This window comes from Sycon ciliatum, chromosome 9 (genome assembly GCF_964019385.1).
Source record: "Sycon ciliatum chromosome 9, ocSycCili1.1, whole genome shotgun sequence".
NCBI lineage: Eukaryota > Metazoa > Porifera > Calcarea > Leucosolenida > Sycettidae > Sycon > Sycon ciliatum.
This window is the reverse complement of record NC_088651.1, coordinates 9,093,415-9,110,914: the sequence shown is the minus strand read 5'-3', so window position 1 is coordinate 9,110,914 and position 17,500 is coordinate 9,093,415. Positions and strand designations below refer to the sequence as shown.

Here is a 17,500-nt window from a genome sequence, read left to right as displayed (position 1 = left end):
CCCTATTGTGTATCTAACCGGACTACGAAATGTCCTGTCATTGATTGTACTGCGTTGAATAAGCGGTCTTGTGAATAGGTTTGTATCGAATACCCAGAGTGGATTCTGTGCTGGACATTCCACTGATGATGTCTTATGGTGCTTAGCAGCTATAAGTAGTTCGCAGTGAGATGTCAATGATCACGTTTCTCCGACTGGACATACGTGACATAGGTATGAGCAAAAGTACATAACCCCCAAGAGTGTGCAACTGCCTGCATAGCCTCTGTTGGCAAAACTACTGCTGTTCAACCACCTGACACCTCTTTCTACTGTGTGATTATGTTATCATTCATAGCCGTTAGTAGTGATTCCCGTAGTATCCATGCTGCTGGTTGCACTTGTGATCATCATAACTGTATTGCGTGAATGCATGATCCTTCTCGTGTTTCATTGCGGTGCCACTATGGATCTATGGCCCGATGCTTAGGTTATAGTGCATTGTAGACTTACTTTTCTTTGTGGAGTTTCAGTCCACACCGCGGACTGCGTGATCTGCCTGTAGCTGTGCGCAGAATCCTGACGCTGCGCGCGTGGTATTTGTTTCTTTCGCTTCCGGTGCATTCTTACTGTACGGTGTGGATCTACCCTTGTGCATATATTAGCCTGTAGCCCTTTTTAGTCGGGGCTTTTTTCCTTTGTTCCTTGCTGGCAGAGTGTGCAATTATTTAGTTGTGTGAAAAGAGAATCTTCCAATACTCAACTTCAGAACTCGTGGATGTTCTAAACTTGTGGGGTACAGTTGAGCCCTGGGCTCGACTTGTACAAGAAACATTGGTCCTTCGAGCCGGATCTCGAGCCGGCTATTGTGACGCCTCTGAGGCGAGATAAGCCATGGAGAGTGGCAAAGAGCTACGTCGCTCAACCAGAACGAACAAGGGTTGTGAACCCAATCGATTTTCTCCGGAAGGAATGATCTCCGAACAGGAGAAACGACGGAACAGTCCGTCACCAACGCTGACAGCAGCGTCAACAACGTCTTCCAGGAAGACAAATGCTACCAAGAGTAGCAGGACTAGTGCTAGTAGTGCCATCAAGAGAGCGAAGCTGCTTGCTGCCGAGGTAGCGGAAGCAGAGAATATCGCGGAGTTGGAAAGAGTAGCCCGCGAGAAAGAACTCGCCACGCAGAGAAAGCTCTCGGAGATGCGCTTGTCGGCACGGAGAGCTGCACTGGGTGAAGATGCGGAGGAGCTTCCCGGTGATAGCGATAGTGATACGGCTGGTACCCCTCCTGTGGAAGAGTATGAGGAACGACAGTGGGATTTGCGTCGTGATACCGGTGAGCGTGAAGTCTCTGATCTCATAGAGATTTCTAGTGCTCAAGTAAGCCCACAACATCTTGGAGTCGGAGCCACCACACCCGCTCCACAACATGATAAAGCCACTGTAGTTCGGTCTCAGGCTGTGAGTAACAGTCATACACCCAGCCAGACAGTACAGGTACCAGGTGCTTGTGATAGTCAAATGCCAAGGCAAGCACTTGTGCCAGCTGTTGACCTGCTCTCTGACTGGAATCCTTTCACTGTACCAAATGTATGTAGGAGTCCAGCCACTGCCACTGGCGTACCACCAGTACAGCCCAGGCCAGACACCATCAGTACACATGAATACTGTGAGCAGAAACTGTCAGCCGCTAAGTTTGCCCTAGCTGAGACTGAGAGGAAACTGCAGGCTATGACCATGGAAATGGAATGTAAAGAGCGTGCGTACTGTGACAGGCTGGCCCTCGAAGCCTCTGCACATCACGAGCTTTGTAATACACTGCAGGCCGCAGAAGACCAAAGGTCCGATCTTACTTGCAGACTGAGCGCTGAAAAGAAAGAGTCTGCGGTCCTAAGACAGGAACTCACTGCCCGCGACAGACAGCTCGAGTTGCAGCGCCGAGCACTAGCAGACGTTCAGGCTCAGGTCGCCAGCCAAGCGAAACAACTTGACGGCGTCGGGGAGGAGCTGGCACAAGAGGCTGAAGCCCGCGGGAATGAGAGAAGAGAGCTGGAACGTGAGTTGAGTGCCCAGGAATCTGAGCTGGAAGAGCTGAAGAGTCAGCTCGGCGCATACCGCCAGGGCACACACGAGGCCGCCCCTCCAACCGACCAACGTGCCAAAGCGCCCAGTACAGCCACAGCTGGAGTGGATTCGGCATCCACTGTGTCAGACTCAGTTGGAAGGACGATGACGACAGCCATGGCGCAGCTGGCCCAGGTTCTGGCCGAACGCTTACCTGTGGCAAATGCGCAGACGCAACCAGCGGAATCCCACCCGAGTGATCTCCAGAGAATGGTGGCGAGACAATCAGCTGGGAGAGACCTACCAAATTTCTCTGGAAACCCTGCTACATGGCCAATGTTCCACCATATGTACCGTGTCTCAACACAGGAGTGCGGTTTCAGCAACCATGAGAACATGGCACGCCTCCAGAAGGCGTTGGGTGGTAAAGCCAAAGAGGCAGTCATGGCCATGCTCGTTATTCCAGACAATGTGGATAGAGTCATTCGGACTCTTGAAACCCGCTTCGGACAGCCAGAACAGGTCATACAAACCATCATTGACAACGCTCAGAAGCAGAGAGCGGTGAAAGAAGAGGACTTTGAAGCACTGATCGACCTTGCCAATGTGGTAGGGAACCTCGTGGCAACGATGCAGCTGATGGAGAGCACGGGACACATAACAAACCCAGCGCTGCGACAAGAGATCGTCTCCAAACTCCCCAGCAGCCTACGACGTTTATGGGGGGAGCACATACGCACTCGGGACCAGGAAGTGACCCTCGAAACGTTAGCAGAGTGGCTGGAGGAGAGAGCGGATGCTGTGTCCCGCGTGAAGCGACCAGCTATGTTCCCGGCGGATAGTGCGAAGCGCCCCACATTCCATCGAGGCAGCACGTTCGCCGCCACCGAGAAGCAATGTGCCTTCTGCAAACGGTCCGGCCACGCCACTCGGGACTGTCGAACGTTTGCCAAGAAGAGCGTCAACGATCGCTGGAAATGGATAAGGGCCGAGAGTCGTTGCTTCACCTGCCTAGCTCATGGGCATCGATGCGGTAACTGCCCGAGCAAGAAGCCATGTGGGTTGCAAGGGTGCGACCGCTTGCACCACCATCTGCTACACCCAGCTAAACGACCGGACGACACACGCACTAGTGGCAAGAATCCAGATCAGCCCAACACAAGCTCTCAAGCTGTGGAAGGACATACGTATCTTGTCGGCAAATGCAACCGGCGCGACCGAGTCATCCTACGCACAGTCCCAGTGACGATCCGAGGCCCATCTGGTGAAGTCCGTACGTCAGCTCTCCTTGACGAGGCCTCCACGGTGACCCTTATGGATGCTGCCATTGCCAAGGAGATTGGAGCCGAAGGACCCCGTCGCCCGCTGTTTCTCACCTGGACTGATGACAGCAATCAGACAGACAAACGGTCGCAGAGTGTCCGTGTCGAAGTTGAAGGAGACGGTGGAACGTTTTCACTGGACAACGTGAGGACAGTAAGCAAGATGGACTTACCTGAGCAACAGATCGACGTACCAAAACTGAGTAGCCGCTGGCCTCACCTAGCCGACAGCCCCAAGATCGTCGGAGCCAACACGAAGCCAAGACTCTTGATAGGCCAAGACAACTGCCACCTTATTCTTCCCCGCAAGGTAATCGAAGGACCGCCGAGCGCGCCAATGATGACGAAATGCAAGCTAGGCTGGTCAGTACATGGCAATGACAGGGCAGGAGTCCCACAGATCGAACATTGCCACCTTGCAAGAACCGCTGACGATGACCTCCATCAGCTCGTCAAGGAGTCATTCAGCACGGAGTCGTTTGGTGTGAAGGTCACCTCCAACAAGACCAGCTCGAGGGAAGAAGTCCGTGCCGAGAGGCTGCTGGAGTCCACCACCAAGCGAGTTGGCACCCGCTGGGAGACAGGTCTGCTATGGCGCTCGAGTGACATCGCCCCCCCCGAGAGCTACGAAATGGCCAAATCGAGGCTGATGTCTCTGGAAAGGAAGATGGACCGAAACCCAGCCTATGCAGATCAGTACTGCTCTAAGATTGCAGAGTATGTCGCTACAGGCTATGCGAGAAAGCTGACAGAGGAAGAGCTGGACCAAGACAACGTTGGCCGCAGGTGGTACTTGCCACACTTTGGAGTAGTTAACCCCAACAAGCCAGGGAAAATTCGCCTGGTATTCGATGCAGCAGCGAAAAGCAACGGCATGAGCCTTAATGATGCTCTAGTCAGTGGACCAGATCTCCTCAATCCTCTTCCGAGTGTCCTCTTCAAGTTCCGGCAACACCGAATTGGTTTCGGCGGAGACATCCAACAGATGTTTCATCAGGTACTCATCAGGAAAGAGGATCTGCCAGCACAGAGATTCCTGTGGCGAGGGCGTGACCGTGGCCGAGAGCCAGATGTCATGCAAATGACAGCAATGACATTTGGTGCCACATGCTCGCCGGCAGCCGCTCAGTATGTGATGCGAAAGAACGCCTCGGAGTTCACCGATCGGTGGCCTGACGCCGTACGGGCCATCTGTGAGAATCACTATGTCGATGACTACTATGACTCCACCGATGATGAAGAACAAGCCAGAAACCGAGTGGACCAGGTGTCGGCCATCCACGATGCTGGTGGGTTCCTCATTCGCCACTGGGTCAGCAACTCCAGAGAGCTGCTGCAGCACATTCCAGCAGAGCGCCGAGCAGTTGACGCACCGACATTCAACAGCGGCACGGAGCTGCCCATGGAGCGAGCGCTTGGTCTGAAGTGGGACCCAGAGACTGATCAATTTAACTTCCGCCTCAGTCAACGCCTCGTTGACCAAGAAGCTAAGTCACCCCGGCCAACAAAGCGACAGGCACTCCGCATGATCATGTCAGTGTTCGACCCGATGGGGTTTCTATCCTGTCATACCCTAGCAGCACGAGTCCTTCTGCAAGATGTTTGGCGCACTGGAGTTGGGTGGGACCAACCCCTACCGGACAGTCTGCTGGAAAAGTGGCGTCAGTGGTGGGGAGGTCTCCGCGAGCTAAGTCACATCGTTGTACCCCGCTGCTACTGCCTGAGAATGTCAACGAGGAAGTCATGTCAGCTTCATGTCTTTGGCGACGCCAGCGAGGACGGCTTTGCAGCCGTCGCATACTTTCGAACAACTCTTGAAGACAGGACCTCTCAAGTCTCTTTCGTCCTGGGCAAGAGTCGTGTCGCCCCGTTACGGCCGATTTCCATCCCAAGGCTCGAGCTACAGGCGGCACTCATGGCTGCAAGAATAGCACGGACGGTTCTGGAAGGGCACGACCTACTCATCGACAGCACAACGCTATGGACAGATTCAATAACAGTCCTTCGGTGGATTCAGGCAGATGCCAGGAAGTTCAAGCCGTTTGTCGCCCACAGAGTCGGTGAGATCGATGAACTATCTGCAGTGTCACAGTGGAGGTGGGTGCCAACAACCCTCAATCCAGCTGATGCCGCAACGAGAGTACTGCCAGATGTCCAAGGCAGACAACTTCATTGGCTTCAGGGTCCGAAGTTCTTGCAAGCTCCAGAGGCTGATTGGCCAGAGGAGACCACACATGCGAAGGCTACTGACGTCGATGCTGATCGCCAGGAAATGAAGGCAGAGTTTGCCGGAATGCACACCGTGCCAGAGCCGTTGGTCTTACCAGACGCCAACAGTTATTCATCGTGGATGAAGCTGGTGAGAGTCACAGCATGGATGGCTCGATACGTCAAGAACCTGCGGGCCAAGGCAGCCGGAAAGCCAGCCACTGTTGGGGAGCTCCTTCCGACAGAGTTCCAAAGGGCTCAAGAGCTGTGGTGGCTCAGGACTCAAAGAGACAGCTTTGCAGGTGACGTTGCAGAACTGAAGAAAAATGGGTCTGTGACGAAAGCGAGTCGTCTGTACACTCTGTCCCCAACCATCGATGGAGTTGGTGTGATCCGCATGAGTGGACGGGTCAGGACCGCACCGAGTGGGAGCGCCATTGATCTGGATCCGGTTATCCTGCCACCAGATCACGCGTACACTCGACTCATGCTCCAACACCTCCACGATATCTGTGGTCACCAAGGACAGGCTCAGGTAGCCAACGAGATCCGCCGACGTTACTGGATACCGGGACTACGTACTGCGGTGCGGCGCACATGGTCCGTTTGCCAACGCTGTAAGAATGATCGCTCCAAGCCGATACCTCCGCAGATGGGCAACTTGCCCGAGGGCAGAACAGCTGCTTTCGTCCGCCCGTTTACGCACTGTGGTTTGGATTACTTCGGGCCTCTGGAAGTGACAGTTGGCAGGAGACGTGAGAAGCGGTATGGTGCTATCTTTACATGTCTCACCACGCGAGCAGTTCATCTTGAGATCGCTCATAACCTAACGACCGACAGCGCTATCATGGCGATCCGAAGAATGGCCAGTCGACGAGGCTACCCGGGAGTCCTGTACTCTGACAATGGCACCAATTTCCATGGCGCCGAGAGAGAGATGCGTGAGGCCTTGCAAGACCTTGACCGGGAGAAGATTACGGGATTCCTGACGCCGAAGGGAGTGGAGTGGCGTTTCAACCCGCCAGCAAGTCCGCACATGGGTGGAGCCTGGGAGCGACTCGTTCGCTCTGTGAAAACCGCCCTGAGTGCAGTGTTACACGAGAGGTCTCCTAAAGAGGAAGTCTTAACGACCCTGTTCGCTGAAGTCGAAGCAACCCTGAACAGCCGCCCGTTAACTCATGTATCATGCGACCCAAAGGACGAGGACAGCCTGACCCCGAACCATTTTCTGCCTGGGACACCAGCTCAGACGCACCCACCAGGACTCTTCACGGAAGATGACCTCTGTCTCAGGAAGCAGTGGCGCATAGCACAGACCCTCGCAGCCCACTTTTGGCGACGCTGGCTAAAAGAATACCTGCCCTGCCTCCAAAGGAGGACGAAATGGCATGGTGCCGATCCAAGACCTGTGAAGCCTGACGACATTGTTGTGATCGCCGATGGAAGCCTGCCGAGAGGCACTTGGCCGAAGGGACGTGTTACTGCTGTCTATCCCGGCCCAGACGGACGAGTGCGAGTAGCAGATGTGCAGACGCAGACCGGCACCCTCCGACGACCTGTCAGTAAGATCTGCGTCCTGGATGTCCGACGATAGGGTGACCGATGGATCGTCACCGGGGGGAGGATGTTGGCAAAACTACTGCTGTTCAACCACCTGACACCTCTTTCTACTGTGTGATTATGTTATCATTCATAGCCGTTAGTAGTGATTCCCGTAGTATCCATGCTGCTGGTTGCACTTGTGATCATCATAACTGTATTGCGTGAATGCATGATCCTTCTCGTGTTTCATTGCGGTGCCACTATGGATCTATGGCCCGATGCTTAGGTTATAGTGCATTGTAGACTTACTTTTCTTTGTGGAGTTTCAGTCCACACCGCGGACTGCGTGATCTGCCTGTAGCTGTGCGCAGAATCCTGACGCTGCGCGCGTGGTATTTGTTTCTTTCGCTTCCGGTGCATTCTTACTGTACGGTGTGGATCTACCCTTGTGCATATATTAGCCTGTAGCCCTTTTTAGTCGGGGCTTTTTTCCTTTGTTCCTTGCTGGCAGAGTGTGCAATTATTTAGTTGTGTGAAAAGAGAATCTTCCAATACTCAACTTCAGAACTCGTGGATGTTCTAAACTTGTGGGGTACAGTTGAGCCCTGGGCTCGACTTGTACAAGAAACAGCCTCTATGCAGGTTTTGCGACGGCAGAACTTCACATCACGTGACATTGTTCAAAAGGTTACGCTTGCAAACAGTGCAAAGTGACCACAAGAGAGTAATCTGAGTTGAACCCAAAGCAGTGCTACCCTGCATCTATCATGCACAGGGTGCAAATAATGTGTACTGGTTCGGTACGCGTTGTGAAGTTCTGCCGCAGACCCCATAGCTGGAGTTGCACACTCTTGGGGGTTATGTACTCTTGGTATGAGTAAGGCTGTGTTAACATGAGAGTTTTCAACCCGGGTTGAGTTCGACCGATTTCAACCCGCCATGTACAAGTACACAAAATGAATGGCGCGTTTACATTATGCATTGCGCTTGACCCGGTTGAAATTTCTTCCAGGGTTGATTTCAACCCTCCCCCAAGGAGAGGGTTTAAATCAACCCGGGGGCCAGAAAATCGTACAAACGTACTTCTGTGCGTATCTCGCGCCAGGTTTGAATAGCACTGGATATGCAAATTTCGCGCGAAAGTATTCACGTGGCCATACAGGACTCTCGACTAGAAGTGGACTTTTGGCGGCATATCAGTATTTGACCCGGGTCAACCATGGTCAACTGTCTTCATGTTAACGCTCACCTATTTTGTCTATCGTACAGCCTTTCAACCCGGGTTGAAACTCTCATGTAAACACAGCCTCAGTCTGACGTGTGGCTTTTATACCAAATGTCAACAAAACTAACAATGTTGGACCCGATGGTTAGGGGGAGGGGGGGGGGGGGGGTGCTGCTTAGACCTCTGTGCGGCTAACACTCCCAAAATTACGGTATCTGCTTATAAGGGATCTTTCAATTTGCTGAATCCTAACTATTGATTTCTTTTAGATTTCAAGCTTGTTTCCACGCCGACTTCACACTCATACATGGTATCTCTCTTTTCCGGGCGGTCTCAGACCACACACTGCCTGTAACTCTGAAATGTCCAGAAGGGGCTATCCGGCATTATCGATAATTTTCACGAAACGAGAAAGTTTAGTTACGACCCTCCCCCCCCCCCCTCCCCCACCCCCACCCCCCCCCCCCCCTGAACGAAAAAATAGATTCACTTGACAGCAAGAATACCTTGATGTCTCACATATCAATATTTTTCAAAACGAAACTCCCCTTGACCACCCACCCATAAACGAAGCTTTTTCTCTTCGTGTAAAAGATCGATAATTATGGACGGCCCTTAGGGGCCGTCCATAAATACATGTATTTACTTAGAGATGTCCAACAGGCGTTTCTTTCTTGACCCACCCACCGACCCCCAGAAACGCCCCCCAAAACTGCAGATAATACCACTCATAATCAACACTATACTATCGAGAGTATATAACGGGGATATATACTCTTGATACTATGCACACATATACAGTACAGTCGACTCCACTTATAACGAACTCGCATATAGCGAAATTCGTGATAATTATAGCGAACCCTTGTCCATGTCCCTGTTTGAATCCTTTCAAAATTGACCCGTTATCATGTTTATAGCGAACAGGTATGTGTCCCTGACGCGTGCAGTGTAGTGTAGTGTGTCTTAACGCCTACCTGTACTACTAGCTGTAGCAATGCCATATCATGCACATATACATGTACTACTAGCTGTAGCAATGCCATATCATGCACATATACATGTACTACTAGCTGTAGCAATGCCATATCATGCACATATACATGTACTACTAGCTGTAGCAATGCCATATCATGCACATATACATGTACTACTAGCTGTAGCAATGCCATATCATGCACATATACATGTACTACTAGCTGTAGCAATGCCATATCATGCACATATACATGTACTACTAGCTGTAGCAATGCCATATCATGCACATATACATGTACTACTAGCTGTAGCAATGACATATCATGCACATATACATGTACTACTAGCTGTAGCAATGCCATATCATGCACATATACATGTACTACTAGCTGTAGCAATGCCATATCATGCACATATACATGTACTACTAGCTGTAGCAATGCCATATCATGCACATATACATGTACTACTAGCTGTAGCAATGACATATCATGCACATGTACATGTACACGCGGGGTATGGTATGCATGCACTCCGAAATGTTTTTTTTAGAAACGCCTTGCAGGCGAACACACCCACCAGAAACGCCTGTCAGACGTCTCTAAGTAAACACATGTATTTACGGACGGCCCCTAACTCTCAATCACATACGTTTGCATGGGGAAGGGACAGAGATCTGGCACATGACGTCAGTATTTGCACAAAAACATGAGTAGTAATATTACCACTAGAACCCACCCACAGGGTGCCTGCTATACCTACAGTGTAGGTGCCCGTAACTTTGAGGTCCGGGTTAGAGAGACATGAGTGTACTAGTGCAGATTTAACGTTGTTAGTACGACATAGGTTACAAGACAACCGTCATTAGCAGACAAAGATCTAAAATCCCCTGACACCATGTGTACATTATGTAATGGCAGTGCACACGACACAGAGCACCACACATCATTCATTGTAACTTATTGTTTCATGCCCATAGACAACGAATGATGCGTGGTGCTCTGTGATGTGTGTAAGATAGCTCTATTTGAGCACTCTACTGAGCCAGAGGACTCTCATTTGTATAATGGTAGTATACCGCATTTTCCCCAATAAATGTACAGTACTTTTATTTTTTCAAAGGTGGTCAGACCTGTACTACTATAGGAGACTGTACTAGTATTGGAGACGTGTACTTTTATTGTTTCTGGGAAGATTGATTGCCTGGGTTGGGTGGCAAACAACTCATGATAATGATGCTGTAAGGCTGTAAATACACCCAACCAAGGTAAGAATCAGTGTACAAAGACACAAAGACGATAAACGAGTAAGAAAAACGAAGTAAGGTGGACCCTGTTATCTGTACCCCACTAATGCCCATCACATCATTCCGGCATGTACTATTATAAGAGACCCGTCCTTTTATATTTTCGATCCACACCCAACATGTACTACAATTGGGGACGTACTAGTAATGGAGACGTGTACGTTTAATGGGGAAAATACGGTATGCAAATCCGGATAAGAGACAATTCGTTTGTAGAAAAAATTCATTATAAAAATCACCTTTAGCTGTCTCACAGGTTCGATTCCCAGTCATTACAAGACAAAGCATATGACCATGGACTACAAAATTGCTCGGACGGCCCAATGTTCCCCTGCCAGCAGCTAGGCGGAAAGTTTGAATGTGATTTGTCTGGATTCGTTTTTTTCCAGCTCCTGTAGCTCGTTCAATGTTTCATGTTGTCTTGTATAGGAGGGGCTCGATTAAAATTGTTTTACAATGGGTTGTCTTGTACAGGGGTCAGGGGAAAACTTTGCCTTACAATGGGGAAACAGCGTTCCTGATCCGGATACAGTATCTAGTATGTACGAGTATATTATGTACTGTCGCGAACATGGAAATCCATTCGATTGACCGGGGGCCGGCGCCCTCAGCACCTACAGAACAGTGCACATGTTGATCCGATGCGACCAGCATAATAATGTCATGCATGTGTGTACTGCTTACCCATGGCTGCATGGCCAGCGCCCTGGGGCCGCTAGACGTGCGACCGGATTTCCATGTCCATGACAGTAGAACAGCAGAAAAATAATGCATGTCGTGTTCGCAGGCAATACTCGTTAAAAATAGTAAAAATCTATAAAACGATAATGCTGAATCCTCACCCCCCCCCCCCCCCCCCCCCCCCGAGGTTGTCTGCTAGTCTAAGAGGGTGGACCAGGTAGACCTACAGCCACTTTTCTACCTAGTGCGGTAACAGCGCACGTATTCCCGGATACACTGTACATATGTGGTATGTTCAGGAAACACAAAATATTGTAAACTTTACCTGCCGATGCTGCACAATGCAGCTGGCAATTGATAGTGGCTTCTCCAACTCCGCGGTCCGGTGATGGCCGCAAGGAGTCTTCACTTCCCCGCAGAACTAGCACGAGCTCTTGACAAAACGCTATACAAAATGACCAGCTCAAACACCACACAACCTTCCTGTTCCATTACCTGTAATCAAACCAAATAAACACTGACTGCACATGCGTGGGACGGCGCAGTAAGTGCCTCGGAAACAAGATACTGGTGGCATGACTCACTTTTTTCTGCTGGGGCCGGGGGGGGGGAACTCTGTAGACGTGTAGTCGCGTGCGCAGGGGCCTGACGAGCTGGCATGTGCTGCAGTGCTGGAGCTGTGGATTGTAGACCGACGTTGTAGTAGACCGTTGACCGTTGTGGACTTGTCACTACTGACACAAAAAACAAGTCATGACCACGTCTGCACGTCTACATCAGTACATGGGCATGGTCATGGATATCGATACTGCATTCGGTCCATCGAATCAACAAGACCAGTCCTTTCGCGTTTGACAGCACTCCTTGTTGTCTAGATATCCGAGTCTGATGTCGCCAAGGCCGTGCGTCATGTCACCTCATTTTAGCGCTGCGTCTCAGCCATGGAATCCCTCATCATCTCACACGTCTCACACGTCTAGGCTCCACGTCTCTAGCTATACTACCACTGCACTTTCAAGTCATCAGGTCGTCTACCATGGTCTACATACAGTGGACATGCAGATCTACTGTAGCGGACATGGAAATCCGGTCGATTGACCGGGGCCGGCGCCCTCAGCGCGTACAGAACGCTGCGTGGCACCTGTTGATCCGATGCGACTAGCGCGCTGCAGCGCCTAAAATGCATGTGTGTACCGCTAATCCACGGCTGCGGCATGGTCAGCACCCTGGGGCCTGGGGCCGCTAGACGTGCGACCGGATGTCCATGTCCACAACAGTACATGACAAGTCATGATTGGTGTGACGGTATTAAAATATTTATTAATAAAAATTATTATTATAAAACCTTGTTTTACTTGACTGACTCACGACTGCCATCCATGATCCAGAACACACGAGAAGTCCATCGAACCGTTCACTCGGCAAACCTGCAAGAAGGCGCCACTCCCTGCTCAATACAAAGTGTTCTGGGAATTCACCCCTCATCAATTGAGCTCAGCCTACTCACGCTCAACTGATGAGGGGTGAATTCCCCGAAACACTGTGTATTGAGCAGGGAGTTGTGCTTTCTTGCAGGTTTGCGGAGTGGACGGTTCGATGGACTTCTCGTGTGCTCTGGATGGCAGTCGTGAGTCAGTCAAGTGAGAATTCAAGTCGGCAGGAAAACCGCGAGCTTCCATGTAGGGAGCAACACACTCTTCCCCTACTATCGCCGAAGTCGCACCAACCTCTTCTAAACCTTGTTTTAGTTCACACATGTTGTTGGCTGACAGCATGAAACAAGGACTTAGGTGGAGGACACTGTGTTCGGAAACAGTGACCTTTTTCTACAACCATCCACGGTTGGTAGAGCCCCAGTGTGTTGAGATCATCTGGACGGTGTGGGTCTTAGACCCGGTTCTGACCCTCTTTATTCTAGGGGAGTTTGTTTTAGACTTCTCCTAACGTCAGTCGTGTATTCTGTGATTACTCCTGGATGTCTTCTTGATAGTCATAAAACATAGTAGCTATTTTAACCTGAATTGTTTTCCTTTTCAAACTCTTTTTTTCTTCCAACTAACTTCTGCCCATGGCGTCCCTCTCTCAGCTCGTCAGCTGACAACAGTCACTGTCACCACCATGTCACTGTCGTGACGAGGTGCTCTCTGTAGACGAGGTTGGTGATGTCCCGACGAGGCCATGGGTAGGCCTTCACCACCGTGGATGGTTGTAGAAAGGTCACTGTTTCTGAACACGGTGTCCTCCACTTTGTGTCATTCTGTCAACCAACAACATGACGTATATACATGTACATGATTGTACAAGGTACATGTACATGTACTGTATACTGAGTACATGTATTAGAAAAACCTTGTTTTGTTGAAAACGTGTTGTTGATTGACAGCATGTAAACAAGGCGGAGGCCACCGTGTTCGGAAACAGTGACAGTGACCGTACTACTCAAGTACACCATGAGTACGACCATCCACGGTTGGCAGAGCCCCGGTCTTTCTGACCATCTGAACGGTATGGGTGTTAGACCCGGTGGTTCTGACCCTCTTTATTCTAGGCCGGGAGTTGTCTTACTGGTACAGTGGTAGTCTGAGTCGAGTTGTGACTCAGTCAAGTCAAGTCGGCGGAAAGGCGCGAGCTTCAGTGAGGGGAGCAAACACCTTTCTTAGCTAATCATCGCCGAAGCCGCTATCACGATCTTGGTGATTATCACTTCCTTAGAGGCTTAGTGTTGATTTCCTTAGATTTTTGCTATACCTAAGCAGTCAAATATTCCTGCATATTTCACTCCTTAGGGCTATATTGACCGCTTATATTTGACTCCTTTTTAGGGATTGAACACAGGCTTTGGCTAGTCGTGATAAATCTAATAACATTGACTTCGTACTTGGTCAGTACATTGTATAGGAAAAAATTCAGACTTTTCCATTCTCTCGAACCAGGGTCCTTCGCTTGAGGTCAGCGATGCACTAAGTTACTAACCAGGGAGTCGTAAAATATCGACTCCCTGTTACTAACCACATACATTGTAGCAAGAGTCCATAACCCCCCAGAGTGTGCAACTCGTGATCCTTCTCAGCACAAATCAGTGCCGCAACGAAATCCAAACTTCATACGTCATGTAGTGAGTAGCTATGACGAAATGGGAAGTTTGGCCCGGACCTACTTCGCCCGTTTGCCCAATTTGGGGTCTTTCTTTACGAATCCACGGTAGTGCTGACCCGAATTTGCCAGCTGAATCTCGATATTTTGCGGCATAATTTTGCTCGTGCATCGTCGAAATTTTGCTTTCATTTTGCTAGGCCACTCGATATTTTGCTCCCTTTTTGCTCCAAAATTTGTGTCACGTGTGAGAAAACTGACCGAAAGTGGGTTACGTGTTGGCAAAAATGAGAAAAAGTGAGTCACGTGTTGGTAAAATTGTGCCGAAATGAGTCATGTGCACCGTATATGTGTAAAATCTCCCAATTCCCAGCCAACACACCGATATTTTGCTCCATTTTGCCAGCAAATTCCCTTTCAAAATTCTTCGATATTTTGCTAGAAGAATTGCTAGCAAATTCGGGTCAGCACTAATCCACGGTCAGGTATTGTACGTAACACGCCTGGAAAGGCTCACTGAGTACACAAAGAATTATTTTAGAGTTGTCGAACAGTTTTCTCTTTTGAGTGTCTCTCCGATAAGAGAAGAACAATGGCCACTGTTGAACCTAAAGCAAAGCGCTCCCCATTGTCGCCGGAGTGCAGTGTCTCTGTGGACGATATTCGTCAGTTTTTGTTCGATCTGGGCTCCTCATTTTCTTCTCTCGATTGTCGAGTGTTGGAAATTGTTAATTCTTCCAGCACCTGGATAGAGATTTATTGCTCCAAGTCTGTGCTTCTCACATGCAATGGAACACCCGTCAATTTGAACCGTCTGGTTGTGAACCCAGCAGGAACATTCACTGCAGGTTGAAGCACATCTACTTCGAAATCGATCGGGTCTTCATGCCGTGTGCCAAGAGCTATTTCCATCAAATCTTGTAAATCTATATCCATGCCTATTCTTGCTATCCCGGAGTCACGAACTCTCCCAATACAAGCTTTTCAGACAACGAGCAGAGAAACTCTCTTCAAATAAAAAAATTCTGTGACTGTGAAATCAAAGCCGTTCTGCTGACACTGCATAGCCCGTGCAGCAAACGTTTTACGTGACACTTCCGTGGCTTGCTTCAAAGCAACCTTCAACTTGAAACCCCCGCCGGATGTACCAGATATGCACATGGGGATATGGCCCCATCCGCGCATGCTTGCCCGGGGACCGGATGACGCAATGTTTGGATTTCGTTGCGCCAGACCCCAACCTGGAGTTGCACACTCTGGGGGGTTATGGACTCTTGATTGTAGCTATGGTGTACTTGCTGTTTTAATACACAATTTAAAAAAATTATTAATAAAACTCAAAGGCACACAATTAAAGCATTGGGCAAATTCCACTCAGAGTTTCATGGCTGAACAAATCATCAGACAACAACGGAATTTGACCAAGGTTTTCATTGTGTACCTTTGTGTACGCCGCTCTGACTGAATCAGGTATATGATTGTATTGAGCACTTTCGCAGAACCTAACTTAAGCACACTGCGTCTGTGTAATAAATTACTAATAATAAAACTCATAAAAGACGTTGGCTTCACAGTTAACTAGTTCGAGTCTGTACGAGTACGACTCGTACACCTGCTGCATTGCACAGCAGACCGACATCAATGAGGTCACTACAGCGTAGCGTAGACAACAGTAAGTTCACGCCACTGTTGCCATGGTAACTATTCACTGGAAACTATTGCACTTCAATAGAAGTACCGGTAACCTAAAGTATTCACTTCAAAACTAACAAAACAAAGGAAAAGACAAACTTTGAGACATGGCTGCCTGTATGTTCCTGGGTACCGGTTACTGGGTACCGGGTATAGGATACTAAGTTACACATACATTGTATCTGAAAACGAGTGACAGTGGTGACATGATGCCTCCATGGCCTGGTGTCAGAGAAAGGAAAAAAAGAAGAGAACGAACCAGTACAGCAATATAGCAGTGCATGTACAGCAATGTGCCAGTACAGCTATGTGCCAGTACAGCAATGTACCAGTACAGCAATATGCCAGTACAGCAATGTGCCGTGGCACAACCCAGCGGACAGGGGGAGGATCAGGGTGATGCCATTGTATCCTAAACAAGATTGGCCAATAAACGAGAGAAGCAGCGGGAAAGACGAGGAAAAGATCCGAGCAGACTGCAGGCCTGGGTGCTGCAATTCTGTTCGAATGCGCCAAGTAAAGTCAAGCAAACTTAGAAAAGTCACATACATTCACACGCTGCACCTGCTCCTGCTCCCAACCGGGATGCAGTGTGAGCAGACAGTGAGACTACCACTAGCAGTGGCTAGCAGTGACTAGTAGTAGACATCTAGTAATGTGTCTCCCTTCATACTACACAGGGTGTAGACTATGACAGAGACCTTCACAGGAGCGGGCAACCAGTCAACAGCGGGACATGGAGCAGGCGTGCAGGATACTCGAAAGGGGGACAAAGCCTTGCCCGGCGTAATTGTATTGTATACTTCTTGGAAACGGATGAATTATTATAATTGTACGCTGTATGCGTGACCATGACTGACTCAACACATTTTTATAAATATTGCATGATTTAAAAAGAAAAAAAGGAAGAAAAGATGAAGCTCACATCGTTCACAACTTCAACGGCAACAGAAGCAGCAGCAATGGCGGCAGTCACCATTGAAACCAAAGGCAGCAGGAGCAGCTGCAATGGCGGCAGTCAACATTGAAACCAAAGGCAGCAGGAGCAGCAGCAGCAGCAGTACTAGCGTGGATACCAGTAGCAGTGGGGGGGGGGGCAAGCGCTGAAAGCTCAGCATTGAGCTGGTGTTCACCATCACCTGGCCCAGTGGTGCTGCTGCTGATCCTGCTGCTAGGCGGTGCAATGTCACCACTCGGCAGATGGTGAGCTATTGCATGGCGGATACACACACACACACGCACATGCACGCACACGCACACACACACACACACACACACACACACACACACACACACACACACACACACACACACACAGCCATGGTGGTGGTGGCGGTGGCGGTGAAGCACTTGCACAAGACCACAACAAACACCAACATAGCATAGCCACTAAGCTAGCAGGCAATG

The 17,500-nt window shown here is 49.6% G+C and overlaps 1 protein-coding gene and 1 long non-coding RNA gene across 3 annotated transcripts in view; both read right to left on the bottom strand.

Moving 5' to 3' along the window:
- Positions 1-11,829, bottom strand: part of LOC135824461 (uncharacterized) — a 21,434-nt gene extending 9,605 nt beyond the window's left edge. The window contains exon 1 of the long non-coding RNA XR_010554854.1: positions 11,634-11,829. This is a non-coding gene — a long non-coding RNA (uncharacterized LOC135824461). The remainder of the gene's footprint in view (positions 1-11,633) is intronic.
- A 4,230-nt stretch (positions 11,830-16,059) lies between these two features.
- Positions 16,060-17,500, bottom strand: part of LOC135824459 (cation-dependent mannose-6-phosphate receptor-like) — a 36,127-nt gene continuing 34,686 nt past the window's right edge. For both annotated transcript variants that reach the window (XM_065337198.1, XM_065337199.1), the window contains exon 7: positions 16,060-17,500. This exon is cut by the window's right edge and continues 211 nt beyond it. The gene's annotated coding sequence lies outside the window, so the exon portion shown is untranslated.